This window comes from Aegilops tauschii, chromosome 1, assembly GCF_002575655.3.
Source record: "Aegilops tauschii subsp. strangulata cultivar AL8/78 chromosome 1, Aet v6.0, whole genome shotgun sequence".
Taxonomy (NCBI): Eukaryota; Viridiplantae; Streptophyta; class Magnoliopsida; order Poales; family Poaceae; genus Aegilops; species Aegilops tauschii.
In genome coordinates, this window is record NC_053035.3 from 217,712,538 (window position 1) to 217,725,587 (window position 13,050).

A 13,050-nucleotide genomic window follows, 5' to 3' on the forward strand; every position below is an offset into this window, starting at 1 on the left:
TTGTTCCAGTATCGAGTTGTAATATTGAGTTGTAAGTAAATAAAAGTGTGATGATCATCATTATAGAGCATTGCCCCATGAAAAAAAAGAAAAAAAAAACAAGAAAAAAAAAGAAGAAGAAAAAAGAAAAAAAGGAAAGGCCAAAGAAGCCTAAATAAAAAAGGGGTCCAAAAAAGCCCACCGAAAAACAGAAAAAAGAAAAAAAAGGGGCAATGTTACTATCCTTTTTCCACACTTGTGCTTCAAAGTAGCACCATGTTCTTCATATAGTGAGTCTCCTATATCGTCACTTTCATATACTAGTGGGAATTTTCATTATAGAACTTGGCTCGTATATTCCAACGATGGGCTTCCTCAAATGCCCTAGGTCTTCATGAGCAAGCAAGTTGGATGCACACCCACTTAGTTTTCAGTTTGAGCTTTCATACACTTATAGCTCTAGTGCATTCGTTGCATGGCAATCCCTACTCCTCGCATTGACATCACTTGATGGGCATCTCCATAGCCCGTTGATTAGCCGCGTCGATGTGAGACTTTCTCCCTTTTTTGTCTTCTCCACATAACCCCCACCATCATATTCTATTCCACATATAGTGCTATATCCATGGCTTGCGCTCATGTATTGCGTGAGGGTTGAAAAAGCTGAAGCGCGTTACAAAGTATGAACCAATTGCTCGGCTTGTCATCGGGGTTGTGCATGATGGGAGCATTTTGTGTGACGAAAATGAAGCATGGCCAAACTATATGATTTTGTAGGGATAAGCTTGCTTTGGCCTTGTTGTTTTGAAAATAGATGATTGCTTTATTAGTACGCTCGAAGTATTATTGTTTTTATGTCAAATGATAGACTATTTGCTTTGAATCACTCGTGTCTTAATATTCATGCCATGATTAGACATATGATCAAGATTATGCTAGGTAGCATTCCACATCAAAAATTATCTTTTTTATCATTTACCTACTCGAGGACGAGCAGGAATTAAGCTTGGGGATGCTAATACGTCTCCGTCATATCCATAATTTTTTATTGTTCCATGCCAATATTCTTCAACTTTCATATACTTTTGGCAACTTTTTATACTATTTTTGGGACTAACATATTGATCCAGTGCCCAGTGCCAGTTCCTGTTTGTTGCATATTTTATGTTTCGCAGAAATCCAATATCAAACAGAATCCAAACGGGATAAAAACGGATGGAGAATTATTTTGGAATATTTGGGATTTTCCGGAGGAAGAATCAACGCGAAACGGTGCCTGAGGTGGCCACGAGACAGGGGGGCGCGCCCACCCCCCTGGGCGTGCCTGGCACTCTCGTGGGCCACCCGTAAGGTGGTTGACGCTCTTCTTTTGCCGCAAGAAAGCTAATTTTATGAGAAAAATCTGGACAAAAGATTCACCCCAATCGGAGTTACCGATCTCCGGATATAAAAGAAACGGTGAAGGGGAAGGATCTGAGAACGCAGAAACAGAGAGATAGATCCAATCTCGGAGGGGCTCTTGCCCCTCCCACGCCATGGGAGCCAAGGACCAGAGGGTAAACCCTTCTCCCATCTAGGGAGAAGGTCAAGGAAGAAGAAGAAGGGGGGCTCTCTCCCCCTTGCTTCCGGTGGCGCCGGAACCTCGCCGGGGGCCATCATCATCACCGCAATCTTCACCAACACCTCCGCCATCTTCACCAACATCTCCACCACCTTCCCCCATCCATATTCAGCGGTCCACTCTCCCACAACCCGCTGTACCCTCTACTTGAATATGGTGCTTTATGCTTCATATTATTATCCAATGATGTGTTGCCATCCTATGATGTCTGAGTAGATTTTCGTTGTCCTATCGGTGATTGATGAATTGCTATGATTGGTTTGAGTTGCATGTTTATTATTGGTGCTGTCCTATTGTGCCCTCCGTGTCGCGCAAGCGTGAGGGATTCCCGCTGTAGGGTTTGCAATATGTTTATGATTTGCTTATGGTGGGTGGCGTGAGTGACAGAAGCACAGACCCGAGTAAGTAGGTTGTTTACGTATGGGATAAAGGGGACTTGATACTTTAATGCTATGGCTGGGTTTTACCTTAATGAATCTTTAGTAGTTGCGGATGCTTGCTAGAGTTCCAATCATAAGTGCATATGATCCAAGTAGAGAAAGTATGTTAGCTTATGCCTCTCCCTCAAATAGAATTGCAATAGTGATTAGCGGTCTAGTAAAGTAGTCAATTGCTTAGGGACAATTTCACAACTCCTACCACCACTTTTCCACACTCGCTATATTTACTTTATTGCATCTTTATCTAAACAGCCCCTAGTTTATATTTACGTGCTCTTTATTATCTTGCAAACCTATCCTATCACACCTACAAAGTACTTCTAGTTTCATACTTGTTCTAGGTAAAGCGAACGTCAAGCATGCGTAGAGTCGTATCAGTGGCCGATAGGACTTGAGAGAGTATTTGTTCTACCTTTAGCTCCTCGTTGGGTTCGACTCTTACTTGTCGAAAGAGGCTACAACTATCCCATATACTTGCGGGTTATCAGTTATGTGTAAGTAATGTTATTCATGGTAATTACTTTTCTTTGTCCCATACATTCTACCTCCATAATGGTTATAATACAACAAATTTTCCCATTTTTATCTATAGAGAAGGACCGATTTGGAAACTCAGGATGAGGTAACCTGTGCTAATACCTCTGCTATCTTCAAGAATGCTTGGTGGCAGTATTGGAATTACCTGAAGAAAACGTACTTCACTGGCAAAGAAACTCATCAAATTCCCTTACGTTCTCCTAAGACACATTTACTGGACGATAACTGGGAACGCCTTGTTCTGTACTGGTCCCGATCCAAGAATGTGGTAAGGTCTATGAGCTCATTTTCTATTTTGAAGTACTCCCTCCGTTCCAAAATAGATGACTCATCTTTGTACTAACTTTAGTACAAAGTTAGTATAAAGCTGGGTCATCTAATTTGGAACGGAGGGAGTACTATATGCTTGCGTCTTACTGTACTCTGTTCATGTAGAACTAGTGCTTAAACCTTAAAAACAATTGTTCTCATTTAAGATTCCATTGCTATCGTGCATACTGTTTTGCTCTTGTATCACTGTATTTACTCATACAAACTTATTTTTAAATTGAAGGATCCAATCGAAACTACAATGGCACAACAGTTATGTTTACGCATGTTTCTTTAACAGGTTTGCTCTTATAAATAGCTCTGTTGATTTCAATTTCAATTATGTATATAGTTGACTTCTCATATCATGCACATTACTAGCATCACAATAGAGCCAATAGTGTTGTTGTACATGTAGACCGGTGGTACCCATGTGAAATCTTGTTGTGCCGTGTAGATTCCCACACTTTGTATTCTTTCAATGCTGCTTTGTCTTGAACTGATATGATTTGAACCGTGTCTCTATTTTGATTTGGCAAGACAACACAGTGACCATAGGACATAGATATATGTTTGTTTGATGCTTTTATTATCTACTACTTGGCAACAGAAGACTTGGTAGTTTAATCCTATCCACCTTACTAATGAACTGGTTCACCGAAATGAGTTTCATATACTCCCTCCGTCCGGAAATACTTGTCGCAAAAATGCATAAAATGGATGTGTCTAGAACTAAAATACATCTAGATACATCCATTCCTCCGACAAGTATTTCCGGACGGATGGAGTACTAGTACATGCTAAACCTGTTATGTGTCTGCTTGTTTCTTCTTTTAGAATGCTGACAGAAAATTGGGGAAGAGTGCCTTATTAAGCAATGGTAAAGGAAGTAATGCAGATAAGGTTCAGGATAGTGAGACATCCTTGTTGGTCTCTAACAAAGATGATAAAACAGCTAAGGAAAACTATCTTGAAGACAGTGAGACAACCCCAAAGTCATGTCTTGGTTTACTGTTCGAGTTACTGGCCACTACCGCTTGCACAAGCTATTCAAACTCACTATCTGAATCAGTTCGGTTTCTTGAGTCTCAACTACAAGCTGAAAGACATCGATCAGCTGTGCTGCGACAAGAAGCGGAAGGATTGCGGAGGTCCCTGGAGCATTCAGATGCATACTTTCTGGTGTAACAACGAGCGTTGGAGGATTTTAGCGCCAAACAGGACAAAACTAATAAGATTGCTAAGCTTATTGCCAGCATGGTGGATACCTAGGATAACGTTTCTTGAGCTATTTTGAAGTTGTTTTAGTTATGGACTTGTTTTGCTGCTGCGTTTATTTGCACTGGTGGCCAATTTAGACGGCCGGTGTATGTAATATGCTGCTTTGTTCCCTATATTTGCACTGGTGGCGAACTTTGATGCCTAGTGGATGTAATATGTGTAATAGCCGTAATGGCCTAGAGTTAGTTGCTTGCTTATTTATTTCCTTATTGTCTTGTTTAGTTGTTTGCTTGTAGTCACTGTAGTTCTTTTTCCGCGTTTTTCTAGTGGCCACAATAACCCTGGCAACACACAGACTGTTGTGACCATGGTCCCGCTACCTGTGACCATGGCCTTCCACGGGTTGTACGATCCATGGGCCTTCAACGGGCCATACGATCCATGGGCCTTCTACGGTCCATAGGATCCATGGGCCTTCTACGGGCCGTAGGATCCATGGGCCTTCTATGGGCCATCTCATCTACTGGCCTTCTACGGTCCGTATAGTCGTTTAGGCAAACATGGGCCGTATTATTCATGGACCAATGACGGACCGCAAAATGGGCCGTAAATGGGCTAGAGTGGAAATCGTCTGTTTTATGGCCCGGCCATAACACACCGTTAATAGGTCGTAATTGATGATGCTAAAAAATAGCCCAACGTGTTAACGGGCCAAAAACAGGCCGACTGTAACCACGGGCTGAATTTGGCCCACAAGCAAAACAGGCCGACTGTAACCACGGGCTGAATTTGGCCCACAAGCAAAACAGGCCAGTAGCGGACCGTAAGTAATCGAATTCTGGAAATGAGCCCAAGAATGAATGGGCACTTAGAAGGCCGAGTCAAAGGCTTCTCTCTATTCCTTTTTATTTTCTCCTTTGGCAAGCATCATCTGGTCAGGAAAGATCTAGGCACATCTGTCCAGTTGAATATAGATAGCATGAGTTATTATTGTTGACATCACCCTTGAGGTGAATACGTTGGGAGGCGAAACTACAAGCCCCTATCTTTCTATGTGTCTGGTTGAAACGTTTTGCTCATGTGTACGCGGTGAGTGTTAGCAATCATGGAAGACTATATGATGGTTGAGTATGTGGACTTGCCTAAAGGCTCCGATACGTGACCCTTCCTGATAAGATGATGAATTGTAGTTGCAAAGTTGACTGAGAACATAGGTTGTTGGTTTCTAATAGAGCTTTTGCTTTATACTTCAACAGTGTGATGAATTGTCACTTATTCATGAGAAGTCTATGATAAGAGTCTTATGTCTAAGTTTGTTGTTGTTGTTATAATAATGAACATGATGCTTCTATGTCCGTATTTTGTTTTTATCGACACCTCTCTCTCTAAGCATGTGGACATGTTTTTTGATTTCAGTTTTCGCCTAAGGACAAACGAGGTCTAAGCTTGGGGGAGTTGATACGTCCATTCTGCATCATGTTTTCCTACTGTTATTTATGATGTTTTTATCCATAATAATGCTTTTTGGAGTAATTTTAATGCCTTTTCTCTCATAATATGCAAGGTATACACAAAAAGGGAGAATTCCGGCAGCTGGAAATCTAGACCTGGAAAAGCTACGTCAGGCTACCTATTCTGCACAACTCCAAACAAGCTGAAACTTCACGGAGAATTTTTATGGAATATATGAAGAATATTGGAGCAAATAAGTACCAAAGGGGGCCCATCAAGTGGGCACAACCCACCTGGGCGCGCCAGGGAGCCCATGCGCGCCCTGGTGGGTTGTGCTCACCCAGGCCCACCTTCGGTGCCCATCTTCTGGTATATAAGTCATTTTTGAGCTAGAAAAAATAAAGAGAGGATTTTTAGGATGGAGCGCCACCGTCTCGAGGTGGAACTTGGGCAGGAGCACTTTTGCCATCCAGCGGAGCGATTCCGCCGGGGGAACTTCCCTCCCGGAGGGGGAAATCATCGTCCTCATCATCACCAACAACTCTCCCATCTTGGGAGGGCGATCTCCATCAACATCTTCAACAGCACCATCTCATCTCAAACCCTAGTTCATCTCTTGTGTTCAATCTTGTTACCGGAACTGTAGATTGGTGCTTGTGGGTGACTAGTAGTGTTGATTACATCTGTAGTTGATTAGTATATGGTTTATTTGGTGGAAGATTATATGTTCAGATCCAATATGCTATTTAATACCCCTCTGATCTTGAACATGATTATCATTTGTGAGTAGTTACTTTTGTTCTTGAGGTCACGGGAGAAATCATGTTGCAAGTAATCATGTGAACCTTATATGTGTTTGATATTTTGATAGTATGTATGTTGTGACTCCCTTAGCGGTGTCATGTGAACGTCGACTACATGACACTTCACCATATTTGGGCCTAAGGGAATGCATTGTGGAGTAGCAATTAGATGATGGATTGCGAGAGTGATAGAAGCTTAAACCCCAGTTTATGCGCTATTCCGTAAGGGACCGATTGGATCCAAAAGTTTAATGCTATGGTTAGAATTTATTCTTAATGCTTTTCTCGTAGTTGCGGATGCTTGCAGGAGGGTTAATCATAAGTAGGAGGTTTGTTCAAGTAAGAACAACACCTAAGCACTGGTCCACCCACATATCAAATTATCAAAGTACCGAACACAAGTCAAACCAACATGGTGAAGTGGCTAGATGAAAATCCCGCGTACCCTCAAGAATGCTTTGCTTATCATAAGAGACTGTTTTTGCCTGTCCTTTGCCTCAAAAGGATTGGGCTACCTTGCTGCACTTTTGCTACTATTATTGTTACTTGCTCGTTACAAATTATCTTGCTATCAAACTACTCTGTTACTTACAATTTCAGAACTTGCAGAGATTACCTTGCTAAAAACCACTTGTCATTTCCTTCTGCTCCTCGTTGGGTTCGACACTCTTACTTATCGAAAAGAGCTACAGTTGATCCCCTATACTTGTGGGTCGTCAAGGCAATTTTCTGGCGCTGTTGTCGGGGAGTGAAGCGCCTTTGTTAAGTGGAATTTGGTAAGGAAACATTTATATAGTGTGGTGAAATTTATTGTCACTTGTTACTATGGAAAACAATCCTTTGAGGGGTTTGTTCGGGGTATCTTCACCTCGACCGGAACCACAATTAGCTACCCCTCAACCTACTGCACCTACATAAAATATTGAATATGAAATTCCTTTGGGTATGATTGAACAACTGCTAGCTAATCCTTATGCAGGAGATGGTGGAACCGAACATCCTGATATGCACTTGATATATGTGGAACAAATTTGTGGATTGTTCAAGCTTGCAGGTTTACCCGGAGATGAAGTTATGAAGAAGGTTATCCCTTTATCTTTGAAGGGAAAAGCATTGGCATGGTATAAGCTATGCGATGATATTGGATCATGGAATTGGAATCGATTGAAATTGGAGTTCCATCAAAAAAAAATATCCTATGCATCTAGTTCATCGTGATCGGAATTATATATATAATTTTTGGCCTCGGAAGGAGAAAGTATCACTCTAGCTTGGGGGAGGCTTAAGTCAATGTTATATTCATGCCCCGATCATGAGCTCTCAAGAGAAATTATTATCCAGATTTTTTATGCTCGGCTTTCTCGTAATGATCAAACAACGCTTGATACTTCTTGTGCTAGTTCTTTTATGAAGAAAACTATTGAATTCGGGTGGGATCTTTTGGAAAGAACTAAACTCAACTCTGAAGATTGGGAACTCGATGAAGGTAAAGAGTCAGGTATTAAACTTAAGTATGATTGTGTTAAATCTTTTATGAATACCGATGCTTTTCAAAAATTTAGCACTAAATATGGACTTGACTCTGAGATAGTAGCTTCCTTTGGGAATCATTTGCTACTCATGTTGATCTCCCTAAAGAGAAGTGGTTTACATATCACCCACCTATTAAATAAGAAATTAAAGAATCGGTACCAGTTAAAGAAGAAACCATACTTTACAATGTTGATCCAGTTGTTCCTACTGCTTTTATTGAGAAACCACCTTTCCCTGTTAGGATAAAGGAACATGCTAAAGTTTCAACTGTGGTTAACAAAAGTTATATTAGAACACCTAAACCTGATGAACAAATTAAAGTAGAACCTAGTATTGCTATGGTTAAGGATCTCTTGGAAGAAAACGTAGATGGGCATGTTATTTACTTCTATGAAGAAGCTTCTAGAATTGCCAAACCTGATAACAAGGATAAACATAGACCTGTTGTTGGCATGCCCGTTGTCTCAGTTAAAATAGGAGATCACTGTTATCATGGTTTGTGTGACATAGGTGCTAGCGTGAGTGCTATTCCTTGTTCCTTATATAAGGAAATTATGAATGACATAGCACCCGCAGAGATAGAAGACATAGATATTACTATTAAACTTGCTAATAGAGACACTATATCACCAATTGGGATTGTTAGAGATGTTGAAGTCCTGTGTGGGAAAATAAAATACCCTACTGATTTTCTTGTTCTTGGTTCCCCACAGGATGACTTCTGTGCCTTAATTTTTGGTAGACCTTTCTTGAACACCGTTAATGCTAGAATTGAAGGAAATATGCCCTAGAGGCAATAATAAAGTTATTATTTATTTCCTTAGTTCATGATAAATGTTTATTATGCATGCTAGAATTGTATTAACCGGAAACATAATACATGTGTGAATACATAGACAAACAGAGTGTCACTAGTATGCCTCTACTTAACTAGCTCGTTGATCAAAGATGGTTAAGTTTCCTGGCCATAGACATGAGTTGTCATTTGATAAACGAGATCACATCATTAGGATAATGATGTGATTGACTTGACCCATTGCGTTAGCTTAGCACTTGATCGATTTAGTTTACTGCTATTGCTTTCTTCATGACTTATACATGTTCCTATGACTATGAGATTATGCAACTCCCGAATACCGGAGGAACACTTTGTGTGCTACCAAACGTCACAACGTAACTGGGTGATTATAAAGGTGCTCTACAGGTGTCTCCAATGGTACTTGTTGAGTTGGCATAGATCGAGATTAGGATTTGTCACTCCGTGTTTCGGAGAGGTATCTCTGGGCCCTCTCGGTAATGCACATCACTATAAGCCTTGCAAGCAATGTGACTAATGAGTTAGTTGCGGGATGATGCATTACAGAACGAGTAAAGAGACTTGCCGGTAACGAGATTGAACTAGGTATTGAGATACCGACGATCGAATCTCGGGCAAGTAACATACCGATGACAAAGGGAACAACATATGTTGTTATGCGATTTGACCGATAAAGATCTTTGTAGAATATGTAGGAGCCAATATGAGCATCCAGGTTCCGCTATTGGTTATTGACCGGAGGTGTGTCTCAGTCATGTCTACATAGTTCTCGAACCCGTAGGGTCCGCACGCTTAACGTTCGGTGACGATCGGTATTATGAGTTTATGTGTTTTGATGTACCAAAGGTTGTTCGGAGTCCCGGATGAGATCACGTACATGACGAGGAGTCTCGAAATGATCGAGACATAAAGATTGATATACTGGAAGGTTATATTCGGACACCAGAAGGGTTCCGGGGGTCACCGGATAAATATCGGAGTACCGGGAGGTTACCGGAACCCCCCAGGGAGTATATGGGCCTTAATGGGCTTTAGGGAGAGAGAGAGAGAGGGGCTGGCTAGAGCTGGGCCGCGTGCCCCCCAAGCCTAGTCCGAATTGGACTAAGGGGGAGGGGCGGCGCCCCCTCCTTCCTTCTCCTCCTCTCCTCCCCTTCCCCCTTCTCCTACTCCTACTAGGAAAGGGGAGTCCTACTCCCGGTGGGAGTAGGACTCCCCCTTGGCGCGCCCTCCTCCTTGGCCGGCCGCTTCCCCCCTTGCTCCTTTATATACTGGGGCAGGGGGCACCCCAAGACACACAAGTTGATCATTGATCTTTAGCCGTGTGCGGTGCCCCCTCCACCACAATCCACCTCAGTCATATCGCAGCGGTGCTTAGGTGAAGCCCTGCGTCGGTAGCTTCATCAACACTGTCATCACACCGTCGTGCTGATGGAACTCTCCCTCAAAGCTCTACTGGATCGTGAGTTCATGGGACGTCACCGAGCTGAACGTGTGCAGATCGCGGAGGTGTCGTACATTCGGTACTAGGATCGATCGATCGTGAAGACGTACGACTACATCAACCGCGTTGTCATAACGCTTCCGCTTATGGTCTACGAGAGTACGTGGACGACACTCTCCCCTCTCGATGCTATGCATCACCATGATCTTGCGTGTGCGTAGGAATTTTTTTGAAATTACTATGTTCCCCAAATGTGGCATCAGAGCTAGGTTTATGCGTAGATGTTATATGCACGAGCAGAACACAAGTGAGTTGTGGGCGATACTAGTCATACTGCTTACCAACATGTCATACTTTGATTCAGCGGTATTGTTGGATGAAGCAGCTCGGACCGACATTACGTGTATGCTTATGCGAGGCTGGTTCTACCAACGTGCTTCGCACACAGGTGGCTGGCGGGTGTCAGCTTCTCCAACTTTAGTTGAATCAAGTGTGGCTACGCCCGGTCCTTGTTGAAGGTTAAAACAACACTAACTTGACAAAATATCATTGTGGTTTTGATGCGTAGGTAAGAACGGTTCTTGCTCAGCCCGTAGCAGCCACGTAAAACTTGCAACAACAAAGTAGAGGACGTCTAACTTGTTTTTGCAGGGCATGTTGTGATGTGATATGGTCAAGACATGATGCTAAATTTTATTGTATGAGATGATCATGTTTTGTAACAGAGTTATCGGCAACTGGCAGGAGCCATATGGTTGTCGCTTTATTGTATGCAATGCAATCGCCCTGCAATTGCTTTACTTTATCACTAAGCGGTAGCGATAGTCGTAGTAGCAATAGTTGGCGAGACGACAACGATGCTTCGATGGAGATCAAGGTGTCAAGCCGGTGACGATGGTGATCATGGCGGTGCTTTGGAGATGGAGATCAAAGGCACAAGATGATGATGGCCATATCATATCACTTATATTGATTGCATGTGATGTTTATCTTTTATGCATCTTATTTTGCTTTGATTGACGGTAGCATTATAAGATGATCTCTCACTAAATTTCAAGGTATAAGTGTTCTCCCTGAGGATGCACCATTGCCAAAGTTCGTCGTGCTGAGACACCACGTGATGATTGGGTGTGATAAGCTCTACGTTCACATACAACGGGTGCAAGCCAGTTTTGCACACGCAGAAATACTCGGGTTATACTTGACGAGCCTAGCATATGCAGATATGGCCTCGGAACACTGAGACCGAAAGGTCGAGCAGGAATCATATAGTAGATATGATCAACATAGTGATGTTCACCATTGAAAACTACTGCATTTCACGTGATGATCGGACATGGTTTAGTTGATTTGGATCACGTGATCACTTAGATGATTAGAGGGATGTTTATCTAAGTGGGAGTTCTTAAGTAATTTGATTAATTGAACTTTAATTTATCACGAACTTAGTACCTGATAGTATTTTGCTTGCCTATGTTGTTGTAGATAGATGGCCCATGCTGTTGTTCCGTTGAATTTTAATGCGTTCCTTGAGAAAGCTAAGTTGAAAGATGATGGTAGCAATTACACGGACTGGGTCCATAACTTGAGGATTATCCTCATTGCTGCACAGAAGAATTACGTCCTGGAAGCACCGCTGGGTGCCAGGCCTGCTGCAAATGCTGCTGATGGCGTTAAGAACGTCTGGCAGAGTAAAGCTGATGACTACTCAATAGTTCAGTGTGCCATGCTTTACGGCTTAGAACCGGGACTTCAACAATGTTTTGAACGTCATGGAGCATATGAGATGTTCCAGGAGTTGAAGTTAATATTTCAAGCAAATGCCCGGATTGAGAGATATGAAGTCTCCAATAAGTTCTACAGCTGTAAGATGGAGGAGAACAGTTCTGTCAGTGAACATATACTCAAAATGTCTGGGTATAATAATCACTTAATTCAACTGGGAGTTAATCTTCCGGATGATAGTGTCATTGACAGAATTCTCCAATCACTGCCACCAAGCTACAAGAGCTTTGTGATGAACTATAATATGCAAGGGAAGGATAAGACAATTCCTGAGCTCTTCGCAATGCTAAAGGCTGTGGAGGTAGAAATCAAAAAGGATCATCAAGTGTTGATGGTCAACAAGACCACCAACTTCAATAAAAAGGGTAAAGGGAAGAAGAAGGGGAACTTCAAGAAGAACGGCAAACAAGTTGCTGCTCAGGAGAAGAAACCCAAGTCTGGACCTAAGCCTGAGACTGAGTGCTTCTACTGCAAAGGGACTGGCCACTAGAAGCGAAACTGCCCCAAGTATTTGGCGGATAAGAAGGATGGCAAGGTGAACAAAAGTATATGTGATATACATGTTATTGATGTGTACCTTACTAAAGCTCGCAGTAGCACCTGGGTATTTGATACTGGTTCTGTTGCTAATATTTGCAACTCGAAACAGGGACTACGGATTAAGCGAAGATTGGCTAAGGACGAGGTGACGATGCGCGTGGGAAATGGTTCCAAAGTCGATGTGATCGCGGTCGGCACGCTACCTCTACATCTACCTTCGGGATTAGTTTTAGACCTGAATAATTGTTATTTGGTGCCCGCGTTAAGCATGAACATTATATCTGGATCTTGTTTGATGCGAGACAATTATTCATTTAAATCTGAGAATAATGGTTGTTCTATTTATATGAGTAATATCTTTTATGTTCATGCACCCTAGAAGAGTGGTCTATTTTTGTTGAATCTCGCTTGCAGTAATACACATATTCATAATGTTGAAGCCAAAAGATGCAGAGTTGATAATGATAGTGCAACTTATTTGTGGCACTGCCGTTTGGGTCATATTGGTGTAAAGCGCATGAAGAAACTCCATACTGATGGACTTTTGGAATCACTTGATTATGGGCAAGATG